General features: G+C 42.3%; 1 protein-coding gene across 2 annotated transcripts in view; it reads right to left on the bottom strand.

The window, feature by feature from the left end:
* Positions 1–25,442, bottom strand: part of alpk1 (alpha-kinase 1) — a 134,962-nt gene that overhangs the window by 100,950 nt on the left and 8,570 nt on the right. The window lies entirely within an intron of this gene.

Genomic DNA, 25,442 nt, shown 5'->3' with positions numbered 1-25,442 from the left:
TCGCTTCTAGTGGTCCATTCTGTCCCCTTTTCCTGTCACACTTGTTCCCAAACAGTCCCCACGTTGATGTTACTCAATTACATTGCCCTCCTTTTGAATAAAAGCGTCTGCTGACGTAAAAAGTAGATACTTTCTGGGTAGGCCAAGGGCAGCCACCACCTCAGACCTTTCATTTTCCTTTCTTTCCGTATGACACACACCAGAAATCCGACAGATAAGCCTCCCTTCGGCTCACGCGGTCCAAGCTCTATTATTGCTGTCATTTTTGAATGACCCATTGTTATAAAAATATTTAACAAGACAACTACCTTACCTTTGATGAACTTGATAAACAAGAACTAAAAATCTTTCAAACCGGTTCGCTACTATTGTGCCATGGTGCTGTTATATGGGGTGTATCAGTCTGTTTCATCATGGATTGAGGCTTGGGATCTGCACTGGCAATCAGAAGGTTGCCGGTTCGAATCCCGTAAATGCCAATAGGGACTCTGCTCTGTTGGGCCCTTCAACAAGGCCCTTAACCTGCAATTGCTGAGCGCTTTGAGTAGTGAGAAAAGCGCGATATAAATGCAAAGAATTATTATTATTATTATTGTAAGGATCACGTACCTGTGAGCAGGGTGGGCAGACATGCGCCTGTCATGGTCAAGCTTACGTTCTGTAGCCCGTCTGTCATACGACAGGCGCCAAGCCCACTTACTTTGTGGGTGTTTCCTCTAGACGTTGTGATGGATGGCCGGGACAACCCTGAAATGGAAGGATGGGGGGTGAGGCAGCTACTTGACGACACTGCCTCCCCCAAAAACGCTAGATGCCAGCTCCCCTGGAGTGTAGCGGTGCCCCGGATTCCCACAGGGAATTCTGGGTCTTGGAGTTCGGTTTCTCAGCCCTGATGGGTGCCACCAGGGGGAGCTGTCGAAGGACCTGGGGACTCATCCTTTCCCTACAGACCCGGAAGTACACGGTAGTCACGAGGGCGGAAGGACAGAAGCACTTCCAGGTCAAGTACTATTTAAAGGACTGATGGGAACCCAGCAAGCGAGCCGGAGTTGGGAGGTAGAAGACAGAGCTTGTTGGGAGGTGTGAAGGAGGGAATTGCATTGATTTATTGGTTATTTGATTGTGTTATGGTGGTTGTGGTGCTTAGGAAGCACAATTTAAAGAAGAAAAATATTAAAATACTTCTGAGTGCTTTTATCCTGTGTATCTGTCTGTTGGGTTTAAGGGGCGACTGAGACCCCTAGTGTTTCATAAGCACCTGCAGGTTACGCACACTGGAGTCTGGAGCTGTCATTCTTCTTGTTCCTATCACTTACTCTGCCTTGGCGATTTGCTTAAGGCTCAGTAGATGTCACTGCTCTTCTTTTCCTCTCTACCATCTCACCTTGTTGTTCCGTTTCCCTAAGCCGCTTGCCATAAGAAAGACGTGAACACCGATAACTTTGCAGGAGTTGATGTCAGCCACATGTTGTGCTTCATCAGCGTGTATCACGTCATAAACTTTCAATTAATACCAAGATCAAGGTTGTAGCACCAGTGGGTTGCAAGTAATTGGGTGACATACAGACATAGCCTTTAGCATTTTATATATGTAAATGTGTACTGTGTGGGTGGAGCCCCAGGGGGCTGGCCCCTCCCTCTGGTTATTTAACTGGCCTGAGTGGGCTCTGAAGTTGGACATCATTTGTTTTCAGTGGAGTTCTGTAAATGTTGTTCATTGTTTGGGCTTCCTGGATTTGTCATCACTTCTTCTTCTGTACTGAGGATTCTGATCTTGTACATCGTTTTGGGACTCGTTTGCCTAGGGTTGTCTTCGAGCCAACTCCTTGTGCCTTTTTTTTTTTTTTTTGCTCTGCTGAGCTATTTTTTTGCATCCATTTCTGTATAAAAAAATAATAATCAAATGTTTGTTTGTTTGCCCCTTTTTAATATAAGCTGAGGGTTTATGGCCATCCTTTCTCTTGTAGGCTTTTGCTTTATTTTTGAGTTGTTTTGAAAGCTCCCCATTTTTGGGGCCTGGCTGGGGTATGAAGTTCCTCTACTGGGCAGGGCAGGGCAGTGAAGATCCCGGCCTGCCTTTTGTGGAGTTTTTAAATGCCACGTGGAAGACAAAAAGTAGCTGGAAGCAGTAACTCGGAAACCAACAATAAGAAAACTGCTAAAGGTTATTTGTTCGTGAGTCCAACCAGGTAGTGAAAACCTCCAACGTTTATGAAATCAGGTGTTAAGCTCACCAATGGCTTAGCTACCATCAACAAAACAATCCCAAAATGGCAGCGCCAATAAAAATCACGCGGCAGCAGAACATGAATCCTATAGGACCCTGGTAAAGAGACCTGGGAACAAATATTAAATATTAGCAGTAGATTTACTGGCCTTCAGAACTCCACAAACTAAATGGAAATCATTTTTAAAGGCCAAAAAAACATCTCCAAAAAAACAAAGGGAAATCATAAGCCTGATCATGACAAGAGTAAAGAACAAAAATGGCCCAATTTACACACTTTAAGAAGGGAGTTTGGGGTCTAAGATATTAAACTGAATAATAAGTATGGAAATAATATTTACCCTGCGGTGGGTTGGCACCCTACCCGGGATTGGTTCCTGCCTTGTGCCCTGTGTTGGCTGGGATTGGCTCCAGCAGACCCCCGTGACCCTATGTTCGGATTCATCGGGTTGGAAAATGGATGGATGGATAATATTTACCGTACAGTATATGCTCGCATAAGTCGAAAAATCAATCACAAAATCAGACCCCGACTTATACACCCGTTCAAAAATACGACCCTTCATTTTTTTTTTACATCTTCTTGCTTCCTCCGATCTCGCTCATCAGTTTCTCAAACTCATCGAACTTTGTTACAGCAGCGCAGTTACCAATTTCTTTCACCACTTCAACGAGTTTAAATTTTAAACCACCTTCATATTTTCTTCTGATCAAACGCTCCATTGTAGATAAGGGATGCTCTTACGATAAAGGTGCATGAGGGTGTGAGACACACAAAACACAAAACAGTGCAAACGTCACTTCAGAATAGTTCAGGTATTATTGTGTGGTCACGTAGGCACAATACAGAGGAAAAAAAATGGCTGTGCGCTCCGTGGTTCCTCTCTCTGCAGGTTACGCACACTGGAGTCTGGCGCTGTCATTCTCCTTGTTCCTATCACTTACTCTGCCTTGGCAATTTGCCTAAGGCTCAGTAGATGTCACTGCTCTTATTTTCCTCTCTGCCATCTCATCTTGTTGTTCAGTTTCCCTAAGCCGTTTGCCACAAGAAAGATGTGAACACCGATAACTTTGCAGGAGTTGATGTCAGGTGGGTGTTAGCATATCGTAATCTCTTGGACCAATAGCGTAAGTTTTCCACTTTCGACTTATACGACCGACATTATAAAATACCGGAAATTATACGGTAAAATCAAGCCCCGACTTATATGCAGGAGAACTTAAACATGAGTATATACGGTAGTACATTTTTGGTAAAAAGAAAATTTTTCTACCCTTTCTAAGAATAAAGTGAAGTAAATCATTACTTTATTAATCATTAGTTATTAATTGTCGTTAGTGTCAGATTTTACCAGAAATTATTAAACTGCATCGATTACGCATGGGTCACGACCTCGGAGGCCACGCCTCTAGCAACACCGGAAGTGGACATAACGACGATTAAATCTGAGAGGAAGTGGAATCTCTGACTACCACACAACAAAAGCAATTTTAATTCTATTTCAATTCATTTCCATTAACACGACACCCTTTCACTTTTTGAAAAAAATGTTTTTAATGCATCATGTGTACGTTCTGAGGACCAAAAAAAAACAAAGGCATAAAAATCAGTGACTTTTTTGTTTTAGAATGAAATGGGTACCAGCTACCCTGTGAGCCTGCTCTAGAGGAGAGGGTTAAGAAACTGAATGAGCAGAGGGAGTGCAGCATTGCAGTATTCTTAGTAAAAAATAAATAAAAAATGAAACAAAATACGACTAGGATAACTGAACAGCGCCATCTGCTGGACATTTTGATGTATTACAACAGGTAATGGTATAGGAACCGAGCACAATATTTAAAAATGTAATTTCAAGAAACTTTCAATGGTGTGATTTTTAAAGGAAAAAAAAATCATCTGCACAATTTAAAGAATATTAAAGAAAAAGCAACAAAAAATAAAAAAAGAGAAGCTGGAAAAGGAAAGAGAACCAGACGTGGCATTGTGCTTTATTGGCATATCTGTGACCGCATGATATATGTGAAAATTCTATTTCAATAAACAAAGTAGCATGGCTCTCTTTTATTTTAAAAAAATGGATGCATCATCATTTTAAGGAAAATAAAAAAAACTTTAAAATCGGCCACTTGTTTATTTATTTAGCTTGTGACCAAAACGGAAGCAGCTGTACAGCAGCACGATGGCGCGGTAAGGAGTGCTGACAATAAGGAGACCAGGGTTTGCTCCCAGGGTGCTGCCTGCGTGGATTAGGGTTACGTGATATAACAGCACTGGAAAAGTATTGAAAAAGCCCGATTTTTAAAATGGTACGGTAGCAGCATTTGAGGAGTTTTGGGACCAGAAATAAACGTCACTTTTCCTTAAATAACCTCCTTCGAAACTTGATATTACATTGTGAGAAAAAACAGCCATTTTGTGAAGTCAAACTACATGCTTCAAAAAGATCTGAAGTTATTGCTTTGACCTCGTGAGTTGGTGTGATCAGGACTTTACGGGGTACCCAGTTATCAAGAGTGAAGGAGTGTGTGACTTGGTACCAGGGAGGCTGGAGTAAGTGGTGGGGATCGTGGAGTAATCCGTTATTTGCTTCAGATCCATTTTGGGTCTGGTACTAAGGTCCTTAGCTGATATCCAAGTCAAACTCTTTCAACACTAGCGTGGAGACTGCATGTTTTCTCCATGGGCTTCCTAAAGTCACTTGACTGACAGTAGGTTGTCTTTAGTGTCCCTTCAGTAGGACCAGAGATTGCATGAATGGCTCTAAATGACAGCAAGTGGAATCTCTGACATGTATGTGACCACACAACATATTTGGAAAATTCATTTCTAGAAGCTTCCAGTGGCATGGTTCCCCACCTTCACTTTTTTTGAAAAACTGTTTCTAATGCAGCAGCTGTCACACGCCTCTGTCCTGGATGAGCGGGTTTTGGAAGATGGCTGACTGGAGCAGGATGACCGAACAGCACCCCAATCTGCTGGATCTTGTCGCATTTCGTGTTCATAAACTGAGCGCACCACAGATCTGCACATTTCTTTTTAAGAAGTTCCCAACAGCACAGGCCCCCCTTCACTCTGACTGAGACCGAGCTCTCCGACACCGGGCAGCACGTCTCGCTCCTGAAGGTCTCGATGGTCTTGAGGTTTCATTGCTCCCTGTGCAGACTTGAAGCACCCTGTGGTACCAGACACTGCCAAGCTGCCCCCAAAAATCGGCGAGCCTCCTCCAAGTTTCACAGTTGGTCTGGTGGTCTTTTCTTTGAAAGCTTCATTATCTGCCTGTGGACATCAAGCTGCTCCAGTTTGGTCTCATCTGTCCAAAGGATATTCACCCAGAAGCACTGTGGCTTGTTAATATGAATTTGAGCAAATTCCAATCTGGCTTTTTTACGTGGAGTCCTCCAGAGTCTTTTTCCATTGAGCCCACTGTCACTCAAAAAGTGACGCATGGTGCGATCAGACGCTGATGGACCTCGACCTTGGAGTTCAGCTTGTGTCTCTTTGGAAGATGTCCTTGGCCTTCTGTCTACTGCTTTGCAGTGAGGAGATTGTGGGTTTGCTTCCCTGGTCCTCCCTGTGTGGTGAGCACTATGAGTAGTGAGAATGGTGCTATAGAAATGTAAAGAATTATTATTACCACCATTCTCACTATCCTTCTGCCCATTCTGGGGTCGATTTCCCTCTTGGAAGTTTGGCTGCAGTACTGTGGACCTTTAATTTCTTAATACTGTTTGCCACAGGAACATCAGCTGCTTGGAGATGGTGGTCTTCTAGCCTTTGTCCTTATCATGCTCGCCTATCTTTTTCTTTCTGGTCTCCTCAGACAACTCTCCCCTTTGTTTTCTCTGGTCCATCTTCAGTGTGGGACACACGATGACACCAAACAGCAGGGTGACGACTTTCCTCCCATCGAATAAATGCACGACTGGAAACATCTGTGATATGAATTCAAAAATCACTCATGTGCAGTTACTTAGGATCTTTTCTTGGGCCATTTTAGAAGATCTTTGTAGAACAAGCAACACTCGATCTCTTGTCACACTTGCCTTGCTTTACTCAATGACATCCCAAAGGCGTGCAGGTACACAGGTGACAGCGGCTTTTCATTTCATCACTCTTCAGTGGGCACACTGCACTTCTTTTTCAATGAGCTGTAAGGGGGTCCCAACACATTTGTCCACATTCGAGACGGCGGCGGTTGCCGGACAACGGGGCTGATTGACCTGCGGAGAATATCACTGGTGCTCCATGTGAGCAGAGCAGTGTGGTGGGTCAGCAGCAGGGTGCCATGTAGGAGCTGGAAGTTTACTCCTATCAGCCATTTTAGGGTGGGAGGCTATGGCAGGGAATGCCTACAGAGATCCCTCCCTTCACGTGGATCCAGCGTAGTGCTCAGCATGCGGCAAATTCAAGTTCTGCTTTTTAGAATGTTCTACATTTGTTTTGGTTTTTGTCTTTTAATATTTTCGATCCATGGTTGCGGATATGGAGGGCCGACCGTACAACAGTTTGTTTGCTATCAGTTACAACAGCCTGTGTTTGCTAAACATTGTCACTTGTATGAAGATCAGACTACATTTTAAGACACATTTATACATAACTAGCTGTGTCCCACGACTCTGCCCATCGAGGAGGCCCTGCCCGGCTCCCCACTCCTGACGTCACTCTTCCTCCTCCCCTCGGCCTGCAGCTTCTGTTTCAGATAAGCACAAACATATTGCCCCTGCAAGTGAACTCTGATTCTTAGCGCGATGAGAGAAGTCGCAACATCAACCGGAATGTTCAAGCAAATTCTAGAAAAAAACCCGATCTAAACCCATCAAGTAGTTCTCTCGTTCACTAACTAAGCGGATATAAGGTATACGCCCCGAGGGTGGAGCTTGAGTGAGAACGGCCCTGCCCCTCTCCCCTTGGCCCGCTGCGTGTCTCTTGGATTTGCACAAAAAAAATCAGTACCGCAAGCGAACTGTGATTCTTAGCGAGACAAGAGAAGTTGCAAAATCAACCGGAATGTTCAAGCAAATTCTACAAAAAAAAGAAAAAAACGATCTAATCCCGTTAAGTAGTTCTCTCGTTCACTAGCTAAGTGGACGTAAGACACGACCCGAGCCTGGCGTGTAAGTGAGGAGGACCCCGCTGTGTGTCTCTCAGATTTACGCAAATAAATCAGAACTGCAAGTGAACTCTGATACTTAGAGCGACGAGAGAAGTCACAAAATCAACCGGAATGTTCAAGCAAATTCTAGAAAAAAAAACACAATCTAAATCTGTTAAATAATTCTCTCGTTCGCTAGCTAAGCAGAGGTAAAGAACGGCCTGAGGATGGGGTATGAGTGAGGAAGGCCCTGCCCCACCCCACCCTGGCATGCTGCGTTTCTCTCAGAGTCGCGCATACAAATCGGTACTGCAAGCGAACTACGATTCTTATCGCGAAGACAGATGTCACAAAATCAATTGGAACGTTCAAGCAAATTCTAGAAAAAAAAATTATCTAAATCCGTGAAGTAGTTACCTTGTTTGCTAGCTAAGCGGAAGTAAGGAACACGTCCCAAGGCTGATGCGTGAGTGAGGAGGACACTGCCCCCCTTCCCTCAGTCCACTGCGTGTCTCTCGGATTCGTGCTAATAAATCAGTACCGCAAGCGAACTATGATTCATAGCGTGATGAGAGAAGTCGCAAAATCAACTGGAATGTTCAAGAGAATTATAGAAAAAAACTCGATCTGAATCCGCTAAGTAGTTCTCTCGTGAAAAGCAGACAGACAGATGTTGGATTATACTGTATAGTTGTGAGGGATGGCCGGCAGTTTATCCCGACCAACACCCCAGGGCCGCTAGAGGGAGTCCCCCCTGCAGCATAGAGGTGCCCCGAATTCCCGCAGGGCATTATGGACAATGGAGTTCGGCTGCACAGCCCTGCTGGATGCCATGGGGGCCGCCAGGGGATGCTGCAGGGAGGCACAACTGTTTTTATTATAGCCTGGAACTACTACCTCGTCACGGGGACGGAAGAAATGAAGTACTTCCGGGCTGAAGAAAAAGAAGAGTTCATCTGACCCGGAAGTGAAGGACAGAAGCACTTCGGGTCAAAGACTATAAAAAGGACTTTGGGAAACCCAGCAGACTGAGCCAGAGTTGGGAGGAAGTGCGACAGAGCTGCTGGGAGTGGAGGATTTAATATTGAATTATTATTGATTTATTGTGTATAGTGGAGGTGGAAGTGCTTGGTGCACACTATTATTATAATACAGTAATCCCTCCTCGATTCGGGGGGGGGGGGGGGGGGTTGCGTTCCAGAACCCCCGCAAAAGGTGAAAATCCGTGAAGTAAAAACCATATGATTATATGGTTATTTTTATATATTTTAAGCCCTTATAAACTCTCCCACACTATTATAAACATTTCCTGCACAATTATACAGCATAAACCCTTTGTATTCTCTTAGATATTAGGTAAGATTCGTTGAAATTATGTACGTATGTAAACACACTGTTTATATATATTAAAACCTAAATATTATTTTAAAGATATCAAGCATCTCCGATATCACATATGTTACAGCCATTACGACAGACAGGCCACCAGCAACAATTACGTACAATGCAAGAAAAATTGTATACAGTAAAATGTGTGTACAGTGACACTAAACTATGTACATGTAATAAGTACTGTACGTAGATAATTAATTATGGATACTCACCAACAATGACACGACGACTTGTCCGATAACGATGAGTTTAATTTTACTGCACAACAAAGGAGAGCGTTACAGCTCTTCTAAAGGAGCCTCTTCAGGCGACTGTTTAGCACCGCCGTTGTTCTTCTTCCAGTACTCTTCAATCCAAATCCCTAAAGCAGATTCCATCCAGACTACTGCCTTATCACGTCCACTTGCAACTCGTTTTGCGCCCTGGTTAAAAGGACACTGCGGCCGTAGATCTTATATGCTTTTCCTCCTTTTTAAATAAAAAGAATCGTGGACTCATTGATGCTGTAATGGCGTCCTACAGCGGTGTAGCTGTTCCCCTTCCTTCAACATATCCAAAACTTTTACCTTTTCGGCAATCGTTAGCATCTTCCGTTTGCGCTTGGACACGGCCCCTGAAGAAGTAGTAGGAGCAGATTGTTTTGGAGCCATAACGAAGGGCTTGACTACGCACAAAGATAACTTTTGTGCTATTTTTTGTTTAACTCTTTACACAGCGAAACACGTTGATGCTGAATGAGCGAGACGAGACTTCCTGGTTAACGCAGCGGAATAGAATTCAGCATTCCATCGCTGAGCCAATCAACACACAGGAACTTAACTGCGTGCTCTGATTGGGTAGCTTCGCAGCCATCCGCCAATAGCGTCCCTTGTATGAAATCAACTGGGCAAACCAACTGAGGAAGCATGTACCAGAAGTAAAAAGACCCATTGTCCGCAGAAACCCACGAAGCAGCCAAAAATCCACGTTATATATTTAGATAAGCTTACATATAAAATCTGTGATAGAGTGAAGCCGCGAAAGTCGAAGCGCGATACAGCGAGGGATTACTGTAAATGTAATCATTGGACTTTTACCGGGTGTCTCAACGTGTTGCCTGAGGGTTCAAGGGGTCAACAGTGCCCCCTATCTGTCACAATATATATATATATGCATACACACACACACACACACATATACAGTACATACATACACATATATACACATGCAGGGGGTCCTCGGGTTACAACGTCTCGACATACGATGTTTCGAGTTTACAACACTCAGTCCCATAAAAACTTAAAAAAAACAGACGGAATAAAGGAATGGAAGGAAGATAAGGATTTGTTTTTAAACTCATTTTTTTTGTTACTACAGTACAGTATATTTATGTCCTTTTCCTTTTTCTGTGGCTTAGCTGTGTTTTTATGTTCTAGATTATGATTTTGCAAATGTGTTAGGATAGGTAAGTGACTTAGGCGAGGGTGTGTTTTGACTTACACCAAAATTTGGGTTACATCACTGTTGTTGGAGGACCCCCTATATATATATATATATATATATATATATATATATACACACAGTATATTATATAGAATGTGAATTTCTCCTTGGGATTAATAAAGTATCTATCTATATATATATATATACACACACACACACACACACATATATCTGTCTATATAAATACACATACAGAGAGAGACAGAGAGAAGGATTCTAGTTGTTTCCAAAGGGTTCACATACTCTTTCTTGCCACTGGACGTTATGTCGTGTTCCTGGGTTGGCAGTTTGTCTCTTGGCTCATCTTACCCTTTTCTAACAATGGTGAGAGTTTTGTGTGTTCCTGCTGCAAACAAACGTCCCTCTGATATAATAAAACTCGGCCTAACCCACCCTGGGATTGCTCCATGTTAGGCCACCAGTCACAAGTAATGTTGGTCAGATAGATTTCACAAGCCTGAGAAGGTGGCCCCCTAGTGGTGACATACACAGTGATACAAAGGTTGTGTTTTCAAACTTTGCTGCTTCAGCATTCTCAGATTATTTTTATTTATTTATTTATTTTTTTTTTACACGTTTCTATGGTATACTGAAGAACAATTATAAATATTTCAAAGGCTTTTATTGTTAAATACCTCAAATTTATGTAAAAAGAGTCAGTATTGACAGTGTTAACCCTTCTTCTTCTTCATAACTTTGGCCCTTCGCTCTGGCATGCTAGATATCAGCTTCTGGGCCCAATCACGGCTGGCACAGTGACACAGGACTCGTGGTAGTGTTCACCTTTTCCTTCTCCAGACAATCGATTGCCCAGATGTTCCAAACAATCGGATGGAGGATTCATCCAGAAAAGTAACTCTGTGCCAGTCGTCTCCCTGCAGAATTTCAGTCTGTCCTTCTTGTTCACAAGTCTTGGCCTCCGTCACAGCCACCTGCTGCTATTACTGAGCAAGCTCTGCAAAGGGGGGCAATGCCATTCTCAGGAGGAGACGGTGTTGGCACTTGTTGGACACTTTTAGCTGATCACTTTGTGCCAGGGCCAAAATAAGTGAAAATGGGTGTTTGTGATAAAGTGGACGTTTTACGCTAAAAAAGCTCTTTGCAATGAATTCACATGTGCCTGTTCACTCTGCACCATCATATAAAAACAATGGGAATTGTCACCACAAAACCCAAAGCCGTAAATTTTGCAAAACACAGCATTAGTATCCCTGCCAAAACTTTTGGCCGCTACTGTAGGTTGGCACCCAAAGGGCTCAGTCTTTGCCAACCACTCCACTGTTTGCGTGTGTCCCTTCACCTGCCAGGGCAGACTGTGATGAAATAAGAAAACATCAGCCCTGCACCCGTGAAGTGCCTCGTTTGGCCAGTCACCTTACAAAACGAAGACCTCCTCTTAGTCCTTCATTCTTTTACGACAAACTGCCATCTTGAAAAGACGGCTAAAGGAGAAGCAATCGCCATGTTTCACGTGAAGGCCTTGCACTTTTCCTAAGAGGCAGCTTCATCGTCCTCTTTGTCTTCTTTGCACTGCTTCCCCTGGCCTGTCCTTTGTGAAGTGCGTGTGACTTGAGACGCGCCGAGACACAAGAACTCATTTACTGACTCGCTGTAAATAATCTGGGGGGGGCTTCAGCCTGGCAATCGCAAATGAAAGGCCGGCTCAGTGCCCTGCAGGATTGTCTATTGATTTGATAAACTAAATTACAACTTAATAAAAATCAAAGTGTTCTGGCAACGGAGATCAGCAGTTAACATGCAGCAACATGAAAGCCTTTCTTTCTTTATCTTTCTTCTTTTTTGTCTTTTCCAACTACAGTGTAGAAATCACAGGGGGGCTTTTAGAAATAAATCTTGGCTGTGACCTCGGAGGTAAACTAGATGTACATTACTTTCTGACAAGAATTAAATGAGGGCCTCGTGCATACAAGAGCAGCCCCTCTAGACGGCAACAGATGGGCCTGAATACGTCCCCTCCGCGCACGATCGGTGACATCTGTGTCGACCAAATTCTGGTGGTCTCCTCCAATTAACAAGAAAAGAAAAGGGAGCTGCGTCCCCTTGTTAAAGCCCTGTATTCATATTAAACTTTGGAAAACGGGATTGGCTTTTTTGGGGAGGGTGGGGGGTAGCAGGGATAGCAAGGGGAAAGACAGAAGGAGGAGGAACTTCTCCATTTAAATTCAGGGGGGCTTTGTATTTGTAACAGTCCCAGAATTTTACATCTCAAACATTTAAATGATTGAACTGAAGATGATTTAAACAGACGGAAGAGGCAATAGAGGACACGGACATGAATGGTGACACCTACTGTAGATGGACAGGAAAGAGCCCCTGTGACCAATGGGTATGGGGGGGCAGGACATTTCAGAGGGCGACTGGAAAAAAAGACATAATAAAAAAAAAAAAAAAACTGGAGCAGGGGGTCAGACGTAGGAGGACAACTGCACAGTCACCAACACAGAGAACCGCAGGCCACAATCAGAGTTAAGGAGGACTGTGGAGAGTTCAAAAACCTGACCAACAAAACCACGTAAACAGTTTAGAACGTGTCAAGGGTTTTGGAATCCATCAAGTCGGATGAGGGAGTCACCCTTTGGATGACCTTTCACCCCGCTGTGTCATGACTGACAGTGCCACAATCTCTGAGGACACGCCCACTCCAGGACAGTCCTGGCAACAGGAATCAACAACGGCACCGCCAGCAGGCACAAAATGGCAGCAATAAAACAACCAAAACAGTCAAAATCCTAACCAGAGAGATTCTTACTAAAAATAAATGAAGCCAATGGATTCCTTGACGTGAAAAAAAGCCCCCAATAAAGAAAAAACGTTACAGAGAGAGAACCCCTCAACGACGTGCTAAAAAAAATTCAAAACAGGACACCCTGACAATATCATAGGCAGTATATAGATTTGAATATGATTTTGGGGCAGCAAACACCGCCATTGTTTAATTCTGTCATTAGGTCCACTTCCAGCGTTGCTAGGGGCGTGGCCTCTAAGGTCATGACCCAAGTGTAATCGATGCAACAGGATAAAAGGAGGGCTTAGGAGTTCAAATCGTCACCTGATGTGCGGATACCAAAACTCTAAAGAACTCGACGTTTACCACTGTGCTCTTTTCTCGAATGTACTTTTGATTTTTGTGCTCTTGTTCTCTCGACCACAATTATGGTCTCTCATATCGGGCTTCACTTTTCTTTCACTTTCTTACTTTTTTTTTGGTTTTGTTTTTTTTATTTACATCTGCCAGTTGGCTAGAAGAACATTATGATAGATAGATAGATAGATAGATAGATAGATAGATAGATAGATAGATAGATAGATAGATAGATAGATAGATAGATAGATAGATAGATAGATAGATAGATAGATAGATAGATAGATAGATAGATAGATAGATAGATAGATAGATAGATAGATAGATAGATAGATAGATAGATAGATACTTTATTAATCCCAATGGGTAATTCACATTTCCAGCAGCAGCATACTGATACAATACATAATATTAAATTAAAGATTGATAATAATAATAATGCAGGTGAAAAACAGACAGTAACTTTGTATAATGTTAACTGTTAACGTTTACCCCCCTGGTTGGAATTGAAGAGTCGCATAGTTTGGGGGAGGAACGATCTCCTCAGTCTGTCAGTGGAGCAGGACGGTGACAGCAGTCTGTCGCTGAAGCTGCTCCTCTGTCTGGAGATGACACTGTTTAATGGATGCAGTAGATTCTCTACAATTGACAGGAGTCTGCTCAGCGCCCTTCGCTCTGCCACAGATGTTAAACTATCCAGCTCCATGCCTACAATAGAGCCTGCCTTCCTCACCAGTTTGTCCAGGCGTGAGGCGTCTTTCTTCTTAATGCTGCCTCCCCAGCACACCACCGCGTAGAAGAGGGCGCTCGCCTCAACTGTCTGATAGAACATCTGCAGCATCTTATTGCAGATGTTGAAGGACGCCAGCCTTCTAAGGAAGTATAGTCGGCTCTGTCCTTTCTTGCACAGAGCATCAGTATTGGCAGTCCAGTCTAATTTATCATCCACAATGATTGTATTAATGACAGACAACACTTTTTGACCTATCTATAACATAGCACTTTTCATATCTATCTTTTATATAGTGCCTTTCATATCTATTAATTACAAGCACTTTTAACATCTATTTATCTTTTACATAGTGCCATACATGTCTGTCTATCTTCATAGATATGAAAGGCACTATATAGCTGGCCTAGATAAGTAATAGATATGTAGAGAGATATGAAAGGTGCTATTTATAAAAGAGGCCCAATGTGACAGACTACCATAGCGAAGCACCAGTCTATTAAAACAGGCTTAATGTAAACAGTAAGTCTGTCTGTTTCGATCGTGTGCTGTATTTTTGATCCTTCGTTCACCAGAGATGCCTTTCCTTCTCTTTATTTCTTTCTACTTCTTGTTGCCTTTCCTCGTTGGACATTCCTGCCCTGTTGTGGACATCGCACAGCTTACTATCTTTCACCATCCACTTGTTTTGTTCATTGGACAGTCCCAACTTCTACAGGACGCCCGTCGACATTATACCAGGGCAACAGAATGGAGAACGGATGGACATCGTATTGTCATATATACGTAGAGATATGAAAGGCACTATTTAATAGATAGACATGGAAGGTGCTCTATAATAGATAGGAAGATAATAAAGGCGCTATATAGTTAGAAAGGAAACTAGTTATATGATAGATATGAAAGGTATTATATAGACAGATACAAATGGCAGTAAATAGATAGGAAACAGATTATATGAGAAATATTACATTTCTTGGATAAATAAATATAAAAGGCACTATATAGCATATGAACTGAGGGATGTGATGGGAAAGGTCCACTGCCTGAAGACAGGCTGACTTTTATTCCAACCATCCATCCATTGTCCAACCCGCTGAATCCGAACACAGGGTCACGGGGGTCCGCTGGAGCCAATCCTAGCCAACACAGGGCACAAGGCAGGAACCAATCCCAGTCAGGGTGCCAACCCACCGCAGGACACACACAAACACACCCACACACCAAGCACACACACTAGGGCCAATTTAGAATCGCCAATCCACCTAACCTGCATGTCTTTGGACTGTGGGAGGAAACCCACGCAGACACGGGGAGAACATGCAAACTCCACGCAGGGAGGACCCTGGGAAGCAAACCCAGGTCTCCTAACTGTGAGGCAGCAGCGCAGCGCTTCATCAACAGAAAATGTCAACTTCTGAAAAGCACAATGAACGAAAGCCCCTGATTTCTTGACAGAAGAAAGTAAAATTTACTGTAACGTATCTGTCTGCGTGAAGGAGCCCCTTTTTGTTTTGTGTAAATTCATTCTTTATCCAAAAAGTTGCACATTTTATTCATTGTGTATGTTTTAATGATAAGTGTAATTTCGTGTCCTTCTAAGCCGGAGAGCCACAACAGCCATACAGAAATAAAGCGGGCAGCGCTGAAGGGCTGAGCTACCGTCTGACATGACGGATCACAAATAAATAAACACTTGAAGATAAAACTAAAAGGTGGGAATCCAAGAAAAGCAGAGAGTCCTCTTTTGCACCAAAAACTCAGTCCTGTTTGCTGGATACCCAACATTCCAAAAGAAAATCCTACAGAAGTGAAAGCACAATAAGCCAGCAGTGGTCACGTCTACTACAAATAAAAAAAAGGAAAAGACAAAGTTAAAATGGCAGAATCAAAGGTCTGGTGGCCGTTTGGGTTTGTATCTTTACACGAAGGGAGGCAAAGGCTTCTTTAAAAGGGGTCTTTGATGAAGTCCAAGCCCTTTGCGATGAACGTCTTCCTGACATGTCGACTCCGTACAACGGCAGACATCTCATCGCACCCCACATACGGGACAACAGGACCACCGCTGCTGCTCTCTTCTACTAATATCGCTAGTTTGTCCAAAATCAAATTTAATATAAGACCCCCTAAACATTTTCCGGTATAAAGAAGCCCCTTCATGGCCACTTATTTTGGCTTTTCATTCTCACGTCTTGATTTGCCAGAAGAAAATTCTCTTTATTTCTGTAACACCTTCCTCGTCTAATTATTGTTTTAGAGAAGCCATTACCTAATAGCTCCTTTAGCTTGTAAATGTTAATTGGAAGGAGACCGGCGGGGTCTAACGAGCGATCCCAGTCCGCCCACTAATCTGCCCACGCAGTCCCGTGTGCCTCAGCTCACGCCCCCCAATCCATTGTGTGCGCTAATGAAGGCCCTAAAGACGCCCCACGCCATGCATATGTATGACCTGACTGGGGCTGCTGCCACCGAGCCAAGAAGTGGATTAAGAACACTAGGCGAGCAAATCCGTGTCGACAGCGGCCCATAACCCCCCTCTCTCTACCATGAGCCCCCAAGTACTATTGAGTAATGCAGCCTCACAAACTTCAAGATTTCTGCTACAAAGCTTCAAATAAAAAATAAAAAAATAAAAATATGACCAGATATCTGCATATCAACTCCAACCTGTAGGCGCAAATAAATGGAAATCAAATTCTGTTCGATTCTATGCTGGCACTGTGGGAAGAAAAAAGAAAATATTGAGTGCTTTATAATAAACTTTGGATTAAGACAGATTAGTGAAATAATAATAAAAATAATTCTTTACATTTATATAGCGCTTTTCTCTCTGCTCAAAACGCTTTTTCATAGTGAGAGTGGAGACACTTCAACCACCACCAATTTGCAGTACCCACCAGGATGATGTGATGGCAGCCATTTCTGCGCCAATTTGCTCACTGCACACGAGCTGCTAGGTGGGGAGAGAGGCAGCCAATCAGAGACAAGGGATGGCTACACATGGACACAGTTGGAAACTTGTGAAGGATAAATTTACTTCTCACTACATTCATAATGGCGAACACGGTACAACACCCCAGTACAGCGGTTCTCAAACTTCTTTAGAATTTCTTGCGTGGCGGTCCCTTTTATTAAGAATTAAAAAAATCAATATTATTTCAAGAAAATTGGGGGCGCCAAATACTTTGCACACGGGTCCACATACCCACTGCGCAGCACTGCATAGGTACAGGCTGCTGTCAATAAAACATTTTTTGACAATTATTTATTCAGAAAATATTACGTACATCTTAGTTATTAAATTTAAGTTAAAATTTGAATGGGATGGATGCATCTGCTTTGCCTTAACCATTTGCGTTGAGCGGGCAATTTCACCACTTAACACAAATATGTAAAATATGTTGTTTGTCGATTATCTGTATCACCTTTAGCGCTCTTATTTGCTTCTAAAATATACGAAAACTGTTCGCGAGTGTTTTGATTCTACAAAAGAATCGATAATTTTTTATTATGATAAAAATAATAAGGGCTGGTTTGTGCCAAGCGATTATGGTGGGAAAACAATGCGGTGGTTGCGAATAATGGAACAGCGGATTAGTGGTCGGGTCTAGGTGGTAGGGGTAACGACGGAGCTTAGTCACTTACTTCCCCTCAGATGGTAAAGGTTAATAATTATAAAAATATAAATAGTATAAATATGCAATCATTTCTCACGATCCCACCAAAACTGCTTTGCCGTCCCCGTGGACCCAAGTTTGAGAACCGCTGCCCTAGTACTACACACAAACATTAGTAGACACTTGGAATAAGTGACCAAGTAGGGTGGTGGACAGTAAGACTTTCAAAACTCGACTCAGTGTTCTTCGCTCGCCAACCCCCCGGCCTGCAGTACGTGCCAGCCACTTCAAATGTCTGCCACTCGCGTATGTGGATTTCACTTTCACCAAACAACAAATCTTTTATAGGCCTCTTCACTGGGAAGAAACACGACTTTACCCCAGATGGCAACATGGGAGAGGGAGGGATAGATAGATAGATAGATAGATAGATAGATAGATAGATAGATAGATAGATAGATAGATAGATAGATAGATAGATAGATAGATAGATAGATAGATAGATAGATAGATAGATAGATAGATAGATAGATAGATAGATAGATAGATAGATAGATAGATAGATAGATAGATAGATAGATAGATAGATAGATAGATAGATAGATAGATAGATAGATAGATAGATAGATAGATAGATAGATAGAGATACTTTATTAATCCCAATGGGAAATTCATATTCTCCAGCAGCAGCATACTGATACAATAAATAATATTACATTAAAGATTGATAATAATGTAGGTGAAAAACAGACAATAACTTTGTATAATGTTAAATGTTAACGTTTACCCCCCCGGGTGGAATTAAAGAGTCGCATAGTTTGGGGGAGGAACGATCTCCTCAATCTGTCAGTGGAGCAGGACGGTGACAGCAGTCTGTCGCTGAAACTGCTCCTCTGTCTGGAGATGATCCTATTTAGTGGATGCAGTGGATTCTCCATAATTGATAGGAGTTTGCTCAGCGCCCTTCGCTCTGCCACAGATGTTAAACTGTCCAGCTCCATGCCAACAATAGAGCCTGCCTTCCTCACCAGTTTGTCCAGGCGTGAGGCGTCTTTCTTCGTAATGCTGCCTCCCCAGCACACCACCGCGTAGAAGAGGGCGCTCGCCACAACTGTCTGATAGAACATCTGCAGCATCTTATTGCAGATGTTGAAGGACGCCAGCCTTCTAAGGAAGTATAGTCGGCTCTGTCCTCTCTTGCACAGAGCATCAGTATTGGCAGTCCAGTCCAGTTTATCATCCAGCTGCACTCCCAGATATTTATAGGTCTGTACCATCTGCACACAATCTAGACGATCTACAAGTCTCAGACTTAAAGTTTAAAGCCAAACAATATCTCCATACTTCTGTCATATCATCCCTGTCCATATATTTGATGTCATTTCACTTTTACCTTTTCATCAATATCGCATTTAATTTTGATTCCGTGTTTGGAATCACATCGTGGCAACACAACATATAACTGCCTGTGAGCGAATATCGTTTCTTTCTCTCTACACAAACTGTGCCTGACCATAGCATTCACACAAGTGAGAAATGATTGATCCGTGTGCATGGTTGTAAATGTTTTAGATGTGGGCGGGACTTTTCCAAATCTCTTTGCATAGAGTCTTGTCTCGCGGGGCTTGAAATTTTATCTCGCGGGATACGCCTCTTCATTAGTTAGAAACACTACTTTTCCCTGATGGCAAAACAAATTAGACGACTTAAAGTTTAAATCTGAACAATATATTCAATCTCTTCTCGCTGTTCCGTTATTTCACCGAGTAATAATTTCCGTTAGTAAAGATCGCATTGGCGCAAACAATCATTTTTTTGAGACTTTCAAATTTTCGTACTTCCATTATCTCTAACCTGCTCTGCATGTGTATCGCGCCAACGTTTTTGAATTCTTTATGACGCTCTACTTTGTCATCTACTCTTTGTCTTTTACTTCCAGCCCCAGAGGTGTGGCCCAAAAATGGAGAATGGGTTTTTAGGGTCCCAAAACATATAAGAATGTCAAAAATATAAAAAATACAAACCTCTAGTTTGATAGACACATATTTTTGTATAAAGGAAGGCATTTATTTGTATGCAAAAATGAGGCAGAAAGGCAATCCACAGCAAGCATGTCCTAAACTGTAATCCAGTAATTGAAATCTAGAGACAGATACAAAACAAAATCCAGAAAATCCAATACTCACAACTAACTTTCACTTCATCAATCACAATATACACAAGAATAAGAAAATGTCAGGGAAAATAAAAACGACAAGAAAAGGAAAATAAACATAAGCCTGGAAGCACACCCTGGCTGACACTTGTGTCTTTCCACATCGGTGTTCAGAGTAACTTGCCATCTGCTGGCTGTCGTTTCTTTTTCTCATTAAGGTTTCTTTGGGCACCACACCTGTCCTGTGCCATCTTTGTGGCACCTTTTCAATTTCTTTTTTCGGCTGCCTGCTTCCCAGGAAAATATATTAGCTAGGAGCTGCCTAAAACTGAAACAGCAACAGCTCAAGCCTGGAATAAGATGGCTTTGTGGTGAAATAGACAATAACATTGATGTGGGAGACTTATTTAATCTAACAAAACACACACACACACACACACACAAATCAATGGACTTTGATTCTAAGTGTGTGGTGTAGAAGCAGGGGATCACGTTTTTAAAAAAGAAATGCTGCCACCTGCTGCCTATTCCATGAATTGCACACATTTTTCCACAAACTTTAGACAGCCAGTGCTAAAGACAGAACAGTAAAACCAATTATTGTGATTTTCAGCTTTTCAGTGTGCAAAAATAACAAGTATATGATTTAAAATAAAGAGAAAAATCTTAATTAGTTGTACTTTAAATGCAGTATATCAAAAGACAGACAATGCTTCAAGATATTAAGCGTTAGACGCACCGATTGACAGATTCCAAGAGATCAACAATGCTGTTCTTCAACAGCGCTTATGGTTTTGTATTTTCGGCACACGGTATGCTGCTATGAAAATCACAGCATTAAGTTAATTGTGGGACATGTCACATGTTTTACAAAATGATTGTGATTAAAACAAGAGGAAAAAACTGAAAATAACTGGCACTGACACAAAACTAAACTTTGAGATACCTGAACTGAGAGGAAACTGTGCACCACTTATAATTAACTAAGGCACCATAAAAAGTACTTTATTCAGAGATTATACGACTCCTGTAAATTGCCGTCTTATCTTTAGAATGCGGATGTGCCACATTAAAAGACGATCACCTTGAAAACAATTTACAGGTTGCTGTGTGGCTGAAAGACATTTTAAGATAAGAATGTAATAAAGATAAGAGCTGCAAGTAATGGATCGAGACTCTGGAGATCAGGCAACCTTTGGTGTTTTCTTCAAGGTTTTGTTCTGCTTTAACGGAGGGAAAAAAGTACAAAAAAGACCCAGAGATGAAGCACAGTCACTACAATAAGACGGCCAAAGTGTGTTACTGGGAGTTTGTTTAAACCATTGCCCCAGCACGGCAACACACAACACAAAATCACATAGTCAACAATTCAGAGGCAAGGAAGGACTGAATATCAGGAATGCTCAAGGGAGACGTCAAGCAGAATGGCCCCTTTTATTGGCTAATTAAAAAGATTACAATATGCAGGCTTTCGAGGCGACTCAGGCCCCTTCTTCAGGTGAGATGTAATATCACTATGTGTTTATATACACACCAGGCCAAGTAAATCTTTAAGTGAGACATCTTAAATGTAAAAAATGAATAGACCTCTTCAGGCTAAGATTCATTTAACAAGAGAGAAGAACGATGTATGGTCAAGATCTGTGGATAAGATAACTGTCCAACAAAGTCTTTTGAAGTTTCTGATGAGATTTTCCATACAATGTGGATCTGTAGACAGGTGGTCTGTGTCAGTCTGAGAGATGCAAACAATCATCATACCTGGCCATAAGACCCATGTCTCTATTCAAACCATGTTGTAATGTGTTCAATTTTAGCATCAGTTTGACTTCCCATTCTTTTCTCTCTTGCTGTGTTCTGAAGTTGCCCATAAGCCCTGTGACTTTAAAGTCCCTCTCACAGTGTCCATGGCTGTTGAAGTGGGCCACTACAGGAACATCTCTATTGCCACGTTTAGTGTGTCACCTGTGTAAATTCATTCTCTGGTAGAGTGTTTGTTCAGTTTCTCTCACATAGAGTGCAGTGTCAGGACATTTCATGCAGACCACATTAGATGATCTGCAGGAAAATGATCCCTTTATGTGATGTTCTTGTCGGCAGTGTGGTATACTGTATCTCACAAAAGTGAGTACATCCCTCACGTTTTCATAAATATTTTATGATATCGTTTCATGGGACAACACTGAAGATATGACACTTTGATCCAATGTAAAGTAGTCTGTGTACAGCTTGTATCACAGTATAAATTTGCTGTCCCCTCAAAAAAACTCAACACACAGCCATTAATGTCTAAACCACTGCCAACAAAAGTGAGTACACCCCTAAGTGAAAAATGTTCAAATTGTGCCCAAAGTGTCAATATTTTTGTGGCCACCATTATTTTCCAGCACTGCCTTAACTCTCTTGGGCATGGAGTTCACGCGAGCTTCACAGGTTGCCACTGGAATCCTCTTCTACTCCTCCATGATGACATCACAGAGCTGGTGGATGTTAGAGACCCTGCGCTCCTCCACCTTCCCCACAGATGCTCAATAGGGTTCAGGTCTGGAGACATGCTTGGCCAGTCCAGCACCTTTACCCTCAGTTTCTTTAGCAGGGCAGTGGTGGTCTTGGAGGTGTGTTTGGGGTCGTTATCATGTTCAGTTTCTGAAGGGAGGGGATCATGCTGTGCTTCAGTATGTCACAGTACATGTTGGCATTCATGGTGCCCTCAATGAACTGTAGCTCCCCAGTGCCAGCAGCACTCATGCAGCCCCAAACCATGACCCTCCCACCACCATGCTTGACTGTAGGCAAGACACACTTGTCTTTGTACTCTTCACCTGGTTGCCGCCACACACGTTTGACACCATCTGAACCAAATAGGTTTATCTCAGTCTCATCAGACCACATCACATGGTTTCAGTAATCCATGTCCTTAGTCTGCTTGTCTTCAGCAAACTGTTTGTGGGCTTTCTTGTGCATCATCTTTAGAAGAGGCTTTCCCAACAGAAAATGGCACATCTCCCTGCCTACAGAAAAGATGTAAAACGTGTGCTTCCCTTTATAATACAGACCATATAGTTCTACCACACTGCCGATGAGAACATCGCATAAAGGGATCATTTTCCTGCAGATCATCTAATGTGGTCTACCTTAATCTATGCATGAAATGTCCTGACACTGCACTCTATGTGGGAGAAACTGGACAAACACTCCACCAGAGAACGAATTTACACAGGTGACACACTAAACGTGGCAACACAGATATTCCTGTAGCGGCCCACTTAAATAGCCATGGACACTAGGAGTGGGACTTTAAAGTCACAGGGCTTATGGGCAACTTCAGAACACAGCAAGAGAGAAAAGAATGGGAAGTCAAACTGATGCTAAAATTGAACACATTACAACATGGTTTGAATAGAGACATGGGTCTTATGGCCAGATATGAGGATTGTTTGCATCTCTCAGACTGACACAGACAACCTGTCTACAGATCCACATTGTATGGAAAATCTCATCAGAAACTTCAAAAGACTTTGTTGGACAGTTATCTTATCCAAAGATCTTGACCATACACTGTTCTTCTCTCTTGTTAAATGAATCTTAGCCTGAAGAGGTCTATTAATTTTGTACATTTAAGAGGTCTCACTTAAAGATTTACCAATTAACCTCTTCATTGACTACTGCTCTGCATTTAATACCATCATACCTAACCAGCTGATCAAAAAACTCCATATGCAACTGGTTACTGGATTTTCTCACCAACCGCCTCCAGTCTGTCAGGATGGGCAAACACACATCCTCCAGCCTTAACCTGAGCACTAGTGCGCCACAAGGATGTGTACTAAGTCCTCTTCTCTATGCAGTCTTCACCCATGACTGTCAACCCATCCACCAATCAAACATTATTGATAAATCTGCAGATGATACGACTGTCATTGGGCTTGTAACAGACAACAATGAAGCTGCATATAGGGAAGAGTTTCAGAATCTGACAGCATGGTGCAACACCAACAATCTGGTCTTAAATACCAAAAAGACCAAAGAAGTGATTCTGGACTTTAGGATCACTAAAAAGACCAATCACAGTCCGATAACAATCAATACAGATGCTGTGGAGAGAGTTTCCAGCTTTAAGTTTCTAGGAGTCACCATCTCAGAGGGCCTGTCCTGGTCTGACAACAACTTGGCTATAATAGGCAAAGCACGACAATGCCTCTATGTTCTCAGGAAGCTAAGGAGAGCTGACCTCCCCCAGAAGCTGCTGGTTAATTTCTATAGATAGCATCTTAACTAACTGCATGATGGCCTGCATGTACAACAGCTGCACCAAGGCTGCTAAAGAAGCCCTGCAGCGGGTCGTAAAAACAGCAGAGGCCATTACTGGGACCCCATCTGCCATAAACTTTCTGAACTCTGAATCTCCTCAGTCTGAGATCATTTTTAATTGAATATGTGCAATAAGCTATACTGGTAATGTACAGCATACTAATGTAATACAATATAGAATATGGAATGTACTATTCATTAACAGGTGCAATAACACTTTATGCTGCTATACTTTGAGCAATAATAATTTCCTCTGGTTACTTGATCACTTAAAACAGTATACGTCATACTTGGAATTATTTGACTTTTCTTTAATTTCATGGTGTTACACAATGACAAAGTGCTTGAACCTGTCCTGGTGCATTACATCCTGCCTGAAGAAGAGCCCATTTCATTTTAAATCTTATTGTGCATTTATTTCTGAAGCAATGACAAGTTAAGGCAACTTAGATTAGATTACATAAGCTTTATGAATCCCATGAGATGTAATGAGACGTCAAGCAAAATGAACCCTTTTATTGGCTAACTAGAAAGATAACAATATGCAGGCTTTTGAGGCCTAACCCTAATTGTAATCTTTCTAGTTAGCCAATAAAAGGGGTCATTTTGCTTGACTTCTCACTACATCCATAATGGCCAACACGATACAACACCCTAGTACCACAGGAATACTCATGGCGGTTTCCACACCTACTTTATTAGGTTGGCCCCCCCTCCCCCCCGAACTCTGGAGTGCCTGCCTCCGTAGCCCAATTCAGTAGATGTGAACCCACTAATCATATTGTGGTGCAGACCAGATCAACCAGCCCAAGACCCTTAAAAAATGCTGGTCTCAGGGCAGTACCAAGCTAACCCTGCAGTGGTTTGCATGAGGTATGAATGTCGGCCGTCAACAGACCGATCTAACGACAGGAAATGCTATGAATTATCAGAAACATTTCTACCGGTAATTAGGCAATCACAGAATAAAAATAAATCCACACACGCTTACAAGTTTGCATAAAAGAGCTGGCACAGGTACCAGTCAATCAGATTGACAGCAGCTCAGAGCCTCACGATCGGGTGTGACAACAGTTGACTACGTGAGAGATTCACTTGTGATCAGGCACCTCACCATGCTCACAGAAATTCTCTCTTTTCTTTTCACTTTGATAAACATTTTTGTTTGTAATAATTAATGTTAAGATTTTGCCTCTGGCTTGTTACGATAAGTGACGATTTATATTTTTTAGGGAGTTTCAAACTGACCCAAGCTTCAACTGCCTTTCAGATGAGCTGTGAACTTCAGAGATGTCACACGGTGAGCACCGAGGATCGAAATGTTGCCTTTGG

Source organism: Erpetoichthys calabaricus, chromosome 7 (genome assembly GCF_900747795.2).
Source record: "Erpetoichthys calabaricus chromosome 7, fErpCal1.3, whole genome shotgun sequence".
In the NCBI taxonomy this organism is placed as follows: domain Eukaryota; kingdom Metazoa; phylum Chordata; class Cladistia; order Polypteriformes; family Polypteridae; genus Erpetoichthys; species Erpetoichthys calabaricus.
The sequence above is the reverse complement of the archived record's forward strand: the minus strand, read 5'-3'. Positions and strand labels throughout refer to the sequence as shown.